Genomic DNA, 11,204 nt, shown 5'->3' on the forward strand with positions numbered 1-11,204 from the left:
ATAACATATACAAGTAAAGATCTTGAAAGTTTGGTTAGGCCTAAATCAAGTGCTCAAACAACTTTTTGAAAACTATGGACACTGGAAATAGTGAAAGTGCACCCATACCTTCTGCCATCTTAAGTCATAATGACTGAATGAATGAATGAATGAATTTTGCGATTGTCTGTCTGCAATCTGGCCATCTGGCCATCTGGCCAGCTCTGCCCATGTACCAGCCACAGCCATCTGTGGTAAAAGCGAACAGTTAAAAGTGCTGGCATATCTTGTTGATACTTCTATTTATCAATTTTGGGACAGATTTTTTTAGTTCTTTATTAGTGCACGCTGTCTGGCATAAGATGAAATTGAAAGATTACATTTATGGAAACTTAAGGTTAAGGAGTCCAAGTTCATTAAACAAAAGCTGGCCATTGTCTGGCCACATGCAAATTGGAGCACTATGAGCTTGAATTTGAGCTTGTAAAGTTAGGGTACCCTTGTTACATGTACTGGTATTGAGAAGAGAATTGATTACCACCAATTATATAGTTTGCAATAACAGAAATCGGTGTATCTAGACTAGTATGGTTATAGTGCAAAGAAATATTGCTACCTGCATGCTGTTGATAAATGATGACTTTCCTGCACTAGGCATTCCGATGACCAATACTGAGAAAAGAAACAGCTAAATATGAATGATGAGTACTACAGCTTCATGTATGATAGAATATTTCTACTTTCTAGCTATAATCAGAATTGACATGTAAATTTTAGATATACATGTAATGTAATCTTGAAATCCCTTATTTCTTAAACAGAAGTGACATGTGCATTTATGTGTTCATGAATGTACATGAAGTTTATTGTGAAAGTTAGACTATTACTTTTATGTGCATGTAAAGTTTTCAACTTAACAATTCCTTTTGTAGCAAGTTCATTCAGAATTCATGACATATGTGTAATCCTGTAAGTTAAAGAAAAGAAAGACATCAAGCCAAAGTCCCTTTTTTGGTCGAGATCTGATCTTTTCATTGCCGCACTCTCACCAGTTCTTGCGTGTCAACCACATGGTTCTCGCGTACATCTCCATGTATACCATATTACCAGATACTCCAGAATAGTGCAGTTTGCTTTGTTGGTAAGGGTCAGTCTCAAATTTGTTCAGTGGGAAGTCTGACAATTTGCCTATAGTTTGTTCACTTTTTCTTCCCATATTTGTGGAAAAAAGCAGTTGTTGTTGCTACATACAATGTATGTAGCAGGACAACCATACACATACCTTTTGGGACTTCATCTTGGAATCTTCTTATGCGGTCACGTAACCAGTCGAGACTTAGAGACTTTGAGACTTTATGTTCTGGCGCACAGCCTGACCCCTCCATCATCTGAGAAAAGAACAGCATTTAACATCAAGTTACCATCACGCACACCTGCATGACCAGATATGGGCACCCATCGCATGAGGTGGTTTCTTTGCCTCAGCCTACTTGTCGACTCAAAGCAGTTCTGCTTTCAACATTCTCCCTGCAGCCCAGCCCTGTAAGGCCTGGGTCACAATTCCCAGCCCGGGGCCCGGCCGGGTAGCTTTCGGAACCGAAAAATGTGATATAAAAGGCAACAAAAAACACAAAACATAAACAATATTAGTCATTGGCATAATTTGTGTATATTCCTTGGTAAACAAATTTATTTTTCGTTCGCCCGGTTTGGAAATGTGACCTAAGCCTAAATGTTACCACTTTGGCTTAAAAATGCAACCTAGTGTTGGTTCAAAAAGATGTTGTTTTTTTTTTTTTGAATTTGGAATTTGCAATCTTTGAGGCATTCTTTATTTGCGGTGATGTTTCACAAAAACTGCTGCATCATTTCTGTTATGGATGATTCTTTGGCAAATTGGGATTTGTAAAGTCCCAACATTCCTTAAGGACTTGATGATTTTTTTGTTTTTTGAGATCTTTGTAATAAGTTCAAGCCAGCTGCATGAAATGTACTACAATCAACAACACCTACAACAACAGAAAAATAAACAATGTATTTTATGCTTAACATGAAAATAGGAAATGACCTTAATCCATTTAATTTGTTTAAGGTATTAAAAGAGAACCAAACACAATCTTTGATTGGCAGATACCTTGGAAAAGGTCAGGCCCTTGTACAGAGACTTGGTATTCCCCTTGGTTGTTTACCTGTATACAATGTGAAAGGATCACATGATGCGTTGTGTACATTAGATTTGCATGAACAAATATGTTACCTAGTATATGAACGTTATGAGGAAACAGTGCATTATCGTGTCTGATGCAACATACATCTGTGTACTTTACCCATAATGGTAGTCTATCTTTATTCAAATAGTAACCTATATCCATTGTTTTAAAAAACGAGATATTTAGGGACATCTAGTCGATGGACGTTGGTTTCAAAAAAATATTCTCATAGCATTCCAGTCTGAAACAGCCGTCCGTCAAATTGATTTCCTTGAATACTAACATGTTATATACAATGAATAAAGGTTACCCCACGGATAAAAGTGAACTAGTGTTAATAATATTAATATGTTACTTTTCAGCAATGACTTCAAAGTTGAAAAATAAAATACAGGAACAACTGCCTACACAACAAAAAGTCTGTGTCTCTGTAGCATAAGCAATATGCTACTCCACTGCTTTGCCATATGGAACAAATTCTGTTGACGGGTTTTGAGCCTTTGTTAGGCAAGGTGCTGGTTATGAGTCGATGAATGTTTAGCAGTCAGTGCTGTATATCGAGGTGCCTTATGTGCCAGACTTCTGCACGTTTAAGAACGCCACACAGGTATAAGGAAGAGTAGGGATGACCTTGTTGTTGACTGAAAGTCCACATTGCACTATCAGCTACACATTATGGATGATTAGCTTCCTGATCACTTCAAGGAAAAGTAGCTTCACCTGAATAAACTTATAGATGACGACTGTTTTACTTAACAGAAGAAAGATCAGGGCTTACCTCCAACTCCTTGCTTCCACCAGTACAGCAGCACAGCAAAGAGGTCGATGGGCGTATTTCGATGGCTTTTATAGCAAAATAAGAAAGGGGAATCCCCAATGATGTCAGGTGATGGGGAATCAGCCAACCAGGACTGCACAAAAGTGCTGAGTGCCACATTTGTATCTTTAGAAACAGGATTGTTTTTATTGCTCGGAAAGTCCCACCTGTATACTTTTAGATCCAGACAGTGAAAACAGTAGTTCAAAACCTGTTGTTGGAAATCATAAAATCTGTTTTCTTGTAAATCGACAGTCTTTAGAACAGCTAAATTGTTGAACCCTTTTTCATGAGTATCGTCACTTAAAACACAAAAATCACAATTGTAGTGGACATTTTGTATAGGGAAGGTTCCATGTTGAACCACTGTATTTGTCAAGTTATTTTGAATGTCTGATTTTGATGACTCAGACTATAATCAAGGTCATAAAGCACCTTGTAAAAAAATGGTGAAAAATTTAAGAACATGTAGAAATGATCCATTCTCATGAGACACAATAACACCTACCATGCACTTGTTAATGTGTTAAGCATCAGGTGTATGTACTTGTGTACATTGTGTGTGTGTGTGTACGTTGTACCACTGCCTTGGTGCAGGTAATATTTGCATAACCTTGTAAAATGGCGGGCAGTTTTCCTGTTTTACCCTGTTGGTGTGTCCATACCAAACACACTAGTCTGGATACCAGACCATAGAGCTATTATCAATAATCCCTTTGCCCAGGTAAACAAACTACCCACCACCACAGATACCAATTGGGCGCCAACTCTTGTTGTGCTTCCCTGGCTGAGGGGGTTATAACTGTTAATTGGTCTCTATCCCTCCTTACTCAGAGAGTCAAACACATGGACCCAAACATACATATAATGGCAATGTGTATCTAGTATGAGCCTCTACATCTAGACTAACTCCCTGTGCCACAGGGGGCTCAGTCCACATGTGTGGATTGTTCCATTAGCGGGAGACCTAAACTATTCTAAGTAATCTTACAATAACCAAGCGTGAGTGGTCTTGTATCCAGGCTAACTACCATTTCGCAACAAGTCATCCATGTTTAAGATCCATGTTTCACTTTACATGCTTTGCAGCACTGAGTACTCATAATTGTACTGCTCATTCTGTTTCACTGTGAAAGGCACAATACATGCATTGTGCCAGGTGGTCTTGTAGTTAGGGTTTTTGCCTTAGAGTCTTAAGGTACTGGGTTCATATCTCAGGCCCAAATGCTATACCCTTTGGAAAGGTACTTTGCACCAATATGCTTACTCGGTTAAAATGAGTACCTACAAATGTAGCTTTGGTTTGGGACATTCTCTCAAATGGGATGTACAATCCAGTCATGTTGGAGGAGAACCACAATCACATTAAAAAAGCCAGTACATTTATCAAAAAGGGTAGGGGCTTATCCTGGTTTGAGTGTTTCAAATCTGTCAATCTGGTCTTACACAGCTTGTACCTGCTGTACAAACCTAGTATGTTACACCCAAAGGTGGTTCACTGGTTATACAAAACAAACAAACAAATTTGCAAAACAAAAACATTTTTGAACTTTAACTAATGCCTTGTTCAGAGGCATACACTTAACCAGTTTACAAACATGTGGCACATCACTAACAATGCCTGGCACTGTCCATGGTGCTGAATAGATGTCACAGGTGTACAGTTTTGTCTGGGGGCCTGCAATTTGCTCTTGAACTGCCAGGAGTCTTATGCTACTTTTCAGAATGATGTATTTTGGATGCTGTGTAGCCAGAAATGTTTTGCAAACAGTTATAATGTGAGATAATTTGATGAGAATAGCTGGGAGTTCAGATAGATGAAGCGATGAAAGTCACTTTAGATTGATGAGATGTCTGACCCTATTTTACTGATTATTTTGTAAGTAAAGTTCTGAGTAAAACCCAGAGAGACTGAGTGTTTTGCAGCAAAAATATATTGCATCAGTGTCTGTCAGATTTAGATGTAGAGTTAGACACAAGGTGCATGTTCAGAAGAATTATGCGGTGCAGATCTTATTGTATTTGTAGCTTTCTTATATTTTTTAAATTTTGGATAGACTGGTTGCATGTCTCCTTATGGACCTGCATAATGTGTAAGCTTTCAGCATATTTAGATATCATCTTTCAGAGAACATAGCTGACAACAGCGAACCGCATGATATAATACATACTAGTACATCATGTATATTTATTCAGTGGATACCAAATTAGCAAGGACAATTGTATACATCCTCTTAATTGTTATACTTACAGAACATGGAACTATGATAAACAAAGAAAGGTAACCTTGGCTTGAAAATTTAGCTAAGTTTCCTAAGTAACATGACTGGTACAACTTTACAAACTTTAAGCTATTCTTTGGTGTTCATGTTTATCCAGATGCATGTACTACATGTACTTGCTGAGGTGCTAAACTTAGTACTTACTAATAGGAGCATGCTGACCTGAGTGAATGAGTGAATACAACATACTTCAAAATAACAACCATACACAACCATATATAAATTATAAAGTCAAAATGAAGATGTTTCTATTGTTATTGACAAAGAGTTCTTAAGAATTGTACATGTAGATCTTATGCTTGTTTAACTGTTACAATTCTTGAATTAGCCAGGGAATGAAGACTTCTAACCTAAGTAAAGGAAAATCCTTTTTTTGAAATTAGAAAAAAAAGAAAATCCTGAATATGTCAAGTAATCAATGATTAGACAAATTATCCTGAATCAAATTTACATAACATTTTGAAAGTCTTAACCACTTAGTTAACAGGCATGGACATAACAATGTTTACCTTATGAATATATGTAATGGATAACAGCTATTTCACCTATTTCAAATGTTAGTCAAGCACATTTTCTTCAACATGCATTTTTATATACCGGCAATAACAGGAAATTAAAACTCTAAAGCACATGTATACTAGTATATTGCACAAAATACAACAAGAAATTCAAAACTCTGTAACACTTACCTACTAACTGTCATTACTGCCTGCAGTAATACAGATACAAGTATATACATATTTACATAATATACAGTGATTTTTTCATCTTTTTCCAATTTTTGTTAGGTTTTCCACAGCAGATAAATATTTATGGAGGACTGACTGCTGTGGATAACCTAACATTGCCCCCTAAACCCCCAAACAGTCCTCCTAATCAACAGGTTTATTGTAAAACAAACCTGCTGATGTGTAACACTTGTTTACTACAGAAGAACAAATCCACAGATCTGCTTGCTGTAGGGTAACAGGTCCACAATAAGGACATTTCCACTGTGGTATCTGAGAATTACTCTCAGGTTGGATAGTCTGTACAGAATAATGGCCAGCATCAACATCAACAGCAGGTTCTGAGCAAAGAAAGGCTTTACTCCCAACCAAATCCTTGGAAATGAACATCCTGGCTCAGTAGGTTGCAGCTGGAGATCTTGGCAGTCCTTCAGAATCTGGAGCGTTTCTTTGAACTGTTGAGAGAAAAATGTCATTACATTGGTATTACCACAATTATGCACAATACTAGTACATTGCAAGATTTTTCAGCATTACAGAAAAAGAAATGAGTGGGTGCACTTTGCCATATTTTGGGCTGTTAATCTGTATTGATAAGATCCCAAAAGTTTGTATGGGTCTACATGTACATTTTATAACTTTATTGTCTCTTACATGGAAAACTGAAGACATTGGAATTGATAAAGCTTCCAAATGTCCTATAATTATTGCAGTCCCCATTTATACATGTAAATGTAAGTACTCATTGACAATAATTGATTACATTAAAAGCAGTTCACATATTTGTTACATTAAAAGCTGTAGACACAGGAATATGTTATGACTTTTTAATGTAACATATGCTGGTTAAAGGGAAAAATCATGTTCCAGTAAATCTATTTCTTTCTGTTAGATAGTCCTTTCAAATTGGTTGTCCTAAATACAGTCTCAAATATTTTTCACGGTAGTCAATGCTTGTAATGACAAAAGTGTGTAACAGTTCAGGTTCAATGCCAACATGCATTGTTATAAAGTAGTTGAAAGATGAAATCAGTAATCATTCATATGTGTCCTACCTTCTTGAGTTCAGCAAATTTATTTCATTCTGCTGAAAAGTCCTTTGGTCCTAAAAATTTCTGTTTTGTACTGTAAGCAGTTTTTCACAGTATACCATTCTTGTAATAACAAAAGTGTGTGATACATGTATGCATGGTCATAAAGTACAAGTATATTGTAATTCAAAGATGAAATCAATAAATGTATTCGTATGTGATTCCTACCTCGAGGCGATCCAGCACCCGCTCTGGGCGATCCACTACCCGCTTGAGGCGATCCACTACCCGCTTGAGGCGATCCACCACCCGCTTGGGGCAGGCCGGCACCCGCTTGGGGCAGGCCGGCACCCGCTTGGGGCAGGCCGGCACCCGCTTGGGGCAGGCCGGCACCCGCTTGGGGCAGGCCGGCACCCGCTTGAGGCGATCCAACACCCGCTTGATGCGATCCACCACCCGCTTGAGGTGATCCTGCTCCCGCTTGAAGTGATCCAATTCTGCAACATAAAATGGAGGAGTGCAGCTTCAATTGAAAGACTAACAGTTACACATTTTATATGTAAAGTTAGAGTGATTGTGTCACAAAAATTCAACAATTCCTGCATTTCAGCAATAATTTGCTGTGTTGGAAAGTTGTTGAATGGCTTAATAGTAATTTAATGGTGAATTGATTTTTTGAAAATAAAAATAGGAATGGGCGATTCCACAGCCAATGGTGTGGCGTGATTGTAGGTCATTAGACTCAACTCTATGCTATTAGATGTTGAACACCTCAGCTGATATCTGCTGTCTAACATTACTCTCTACATGTAACCGATACATCTACATTTATTACTGAAAAACATTAATTTTGTACTTTCAATAGTTCTCATCAGTGTGGACGTACAGACTTTGTGCCTAACAAAGACATAAAACCATGGTGAAACTAGCTTAGCCGTCTCATTGGCAACGTAATTTCTGTTGTGCTTTATCCTAATCTTGTCTCTCTCTTTCTGCTAAGATTGAGCTCTGTGCCAACGTGGTTCTTTTACTCACAAACTGTCATCCGTCACCATTTTATCCTCACCATTATCTTCATCATTATCTTTGCTTGCGTGGCCAGCTTTTTTCTAAAGCATTTCTTGTTTAATATACTAGACATGTTACAAAATAGTGTGAAGTCTGACCGTTTGCTTACAGTTTGTTAGCTTCCCCTTAGATTGTTTGGGCTAACATTTTGAAGAAAGCAGACATTATAATAGCTATCATTATCACTATACACATACCCCGCAGTGTTATAAATGAAATGATAAAGAATATTACGTTCTTGCCATCCTGCAACATCGTCGTCGTCGTCGACATCCTTGGCCAAACCTTTATCCCTCTCAGGTTCTGGTTTGCTGCCCAGTCCCTCCATCATCTGGAAAGAAAATGCCCGGGATATATAAAAAAATTCAGTATCCACAAAAATGATGTGCCAAACTCAAACAAAACCAAACTCAGTTAACAAAAGGGTAAACAGGTGAGTATTTCCTTAAAGTTTGTATTTACCTGATTTCAGGTGCAGCTTGACTTAGAAGTTATGTTGCAAGGTCCTCAATCTGAATAAAGACTTGGTGACCTGTAGAGAAGGATCATGTTAAATATCATGTACACCTGCATGACCAAATATGGGCACCTATTGCAGCACAAGGTGGTTTCTTTGTCTCAGCTTAAATTTGTTTGTCAACTCAAAGCAGATTTGCTTTCGACATTCTCCCTGCAGCCCAGTCCTGTAAATGTTACAACTTTAGCTTCAAAATGCTACCTAGTTTCAAGAAGGTGGTTTTATAGCATTAAGTTGGAATTTGCAATCTTTGAGGCATTCTTTATTTGCGGTGATGTTTCATCAAAACTGCTGCGTCATTTCTGTTATGGATGATTCTTTGGCAAATGGGGATTTGTAAAGTCCCAACATGATGATTTTGTTTTGTTTTGTTTTGTTTTGTGAGATCATTGTAATAAGTTCAAGCCAGCTGCAATGAAATTGACCAAATTACTTACCTGGAGCTCCTTGCGTGGTGTCCCCAGCAGGGTCCAACAGCAAAGAGAAAGATGGCGGATGTTCTCTCGCTTTTATAGATAAAGCAGGGGAAGGGGAATCCCCAGTGATGCTAGCCAATCAGAGCTGGTCATGTAGTGGGAAGTCCAATGACATCATGTCTATTATTCAGGGGCTTTCCAGCTAGCTGTGGTCATGTGATCTGTGTCTTAGGTGAACACACCTACAGCCTACAGTGTACCACAAAGCCTTTCTTGTTTGCCTGGCCAGAAAGAGGAAGTGTTTGTAGGTTCAGGTTAACTTCTTGGGTCTGTTACCGCTGCCACCATGGTGTGCTCCAGTTCTGTTATGAAGCTAGTTTGTGCCCAGTAAACAACGTAATAATAGACTGGGTCATTCTGGATAGCTGACTTGTTAATTGTTGTTGCTTCGTAGGGAGCATTTGCATGGAGACCAAATTGTTTACTTAGAAGCACAAACTTAAAGGTCTTAGTCTTTTGTCACAAATTTTTACTTGGTTGACAACAAAAGCCTCATAAAGACCTGTTCATTCTGTTTTATTTTGAAAGGCAAAAGTACATGGAAAGGTATACATTTAGCACCTTTTGTATCTGGGTGCAAATATCAGCCAGTCTGTTGAACAAGTGTACACTTAAATGTTGAAGTGACAGCACTTGGTTGTTTCTTTATTACTAATACAGCCTTTAATTTCTATCCGTCAAATTGAGTTTAATGACAAAGGTAACAACTTTAAAGTAAACAAATAAATGTAATTTTTAGTGTTTTCCATAGTTTAAGTCACAGATTTCTTTGATCATTTTTGCTGCATACATTTTGATAAAATCATGGCTTTGATATATGCCAAGTCTAAAAGGAATGTGTATATACCCCCGGTAACACGCATCTGTCATCAGATTTTGACTCAGTCTGTTAACACCACACTGGCCAGTATGTCTCAGCATATGATATCATATGAACATTGGATATTGTTTGTGTTACATACATGTATATTGCTGGGTGTGCCAGCTACTCACTTCATAGCCTGGGCCTTAACTGTAAAAACTTATACTAGACCCCTTTCCAAACTTATTAAATCAAGCGCTTATACTTGTGTGAGTGGATCAAACCTGTCAATCAATCTGGTCCTATACAGCTTTTACCTAATGTACAAACCAGGTGTGTTACACCCAAAGGTAGTTTTTGGTTATACAGAACAAACAAACAAATGTGCAAAAATCACTAGTCGACTTTTACAAAATGCCTTATATACAAGTGTACCCAGTTCACAAGCATATGGTACATCACCAACTATGCCCAACACTGTCCATGGTGCTGAATAGATATCACACACCTTGGTACAGTTTTGTCTGGGGCCTGCAGTTTTCTGTTGAATTGCTAGGACGTTCATGTTTCTTTTCGGAAGGATGTGTTTTATATACTACATGACTTTGTATATTAATGAAACATTTTGCAAGCTGTTTGAAATGATTTTATAAGAGTTCAAGTAGATAAAGTGATGAAAGTCAGATTAGATTGATGAGATTGTTTACCCCATTCCATGATCTTTGTGTTAGCAAACTTCTTGGTATCCAGGGAGACCACCAGTGTTTTCCTGCATAGTTTTATAATAGTAGATGTAGAAAGCAGACTCTGGAGGAAAGCTGATTGATGTGCCTATCTATACAACAAAGTTGGAGAAGATCTACGGTAAGGTAGACTTCGATAATGTATCAGTATTAGTATCAGATTCTGTATCTGTATCTTCTCTATGCATATATATATAGAGAGAGATAGGTACAAAGTCCATGTACTGTAGAAGCCATGATTGTGTTATTTTAATGGGAAAGTTGCAGTACAGTATGTTCATATGGGCTTGTGTGCTATTAAGTTCCAGTATAGTTTGATATCATCTTGTGGGATGCAAGATGGTAACACTTAAGTCAAGTAAGGAAATCTAAGTACTTAGACATTGCACATATTTATGACGCAAAGACATCCATCAAATGTGCATAAATTACACTGTTTATTGTTAAATGTACAGAAGATGGAAATCTGTAAAATAAGGATGCTGTAGATGTAGACAAAAGTAGACTTTTCAAACAATATAACTTTTTAATTATTAAAACACCTTCAAATC

General features: G+C 37.7%; 1 protein-coding gene and 1 long non-coding RNA gene across 2 annotated transcripts in view; one reads left to right on the forward strand and one right to left on the reverse strand.

The window, feature by feature from the left end:
• The window catches only part of LOC118418927 (ATP-dependent (S)-NAD(P)H-hydrate dehydratase-like), a 120,982-nt gene that overhangs the window by 32,182 nt on the left and 77,596 nt on the right, over positions 1-11,204 (forward strand). The gene's annotated exons all lie outside the window — the stretch shown is intronic.
• On the reverse strand, positions 8,396-8,659 carry LOC118418930. The gene is made up of 2 exons (XR_004831562.1): positions 8,578-8,659; positions 8,396-8,446 (listed from the first exon to the last, which is right to left on the reverse strand). It is a non-coding gene; the product is annotated as an uncharacterized LOC118418930 (long non-coding RNA).

This window comes from Branchiostoma floridae, chromosome 7 (assembly GCF_000003815.2).
Source record: "Branchiostoma floridae strain S238N-H82 chromosome 7, Bfl_VNyyK, whole genome shotgun sequence".
Classification (NCBI taxonomy): Eukaryota; Metazoa; Chordata; class Leptocardii; order Amphioxiformes; family Branchiostomatidae; genus Branchiostoma; species Branchiostoma floridae.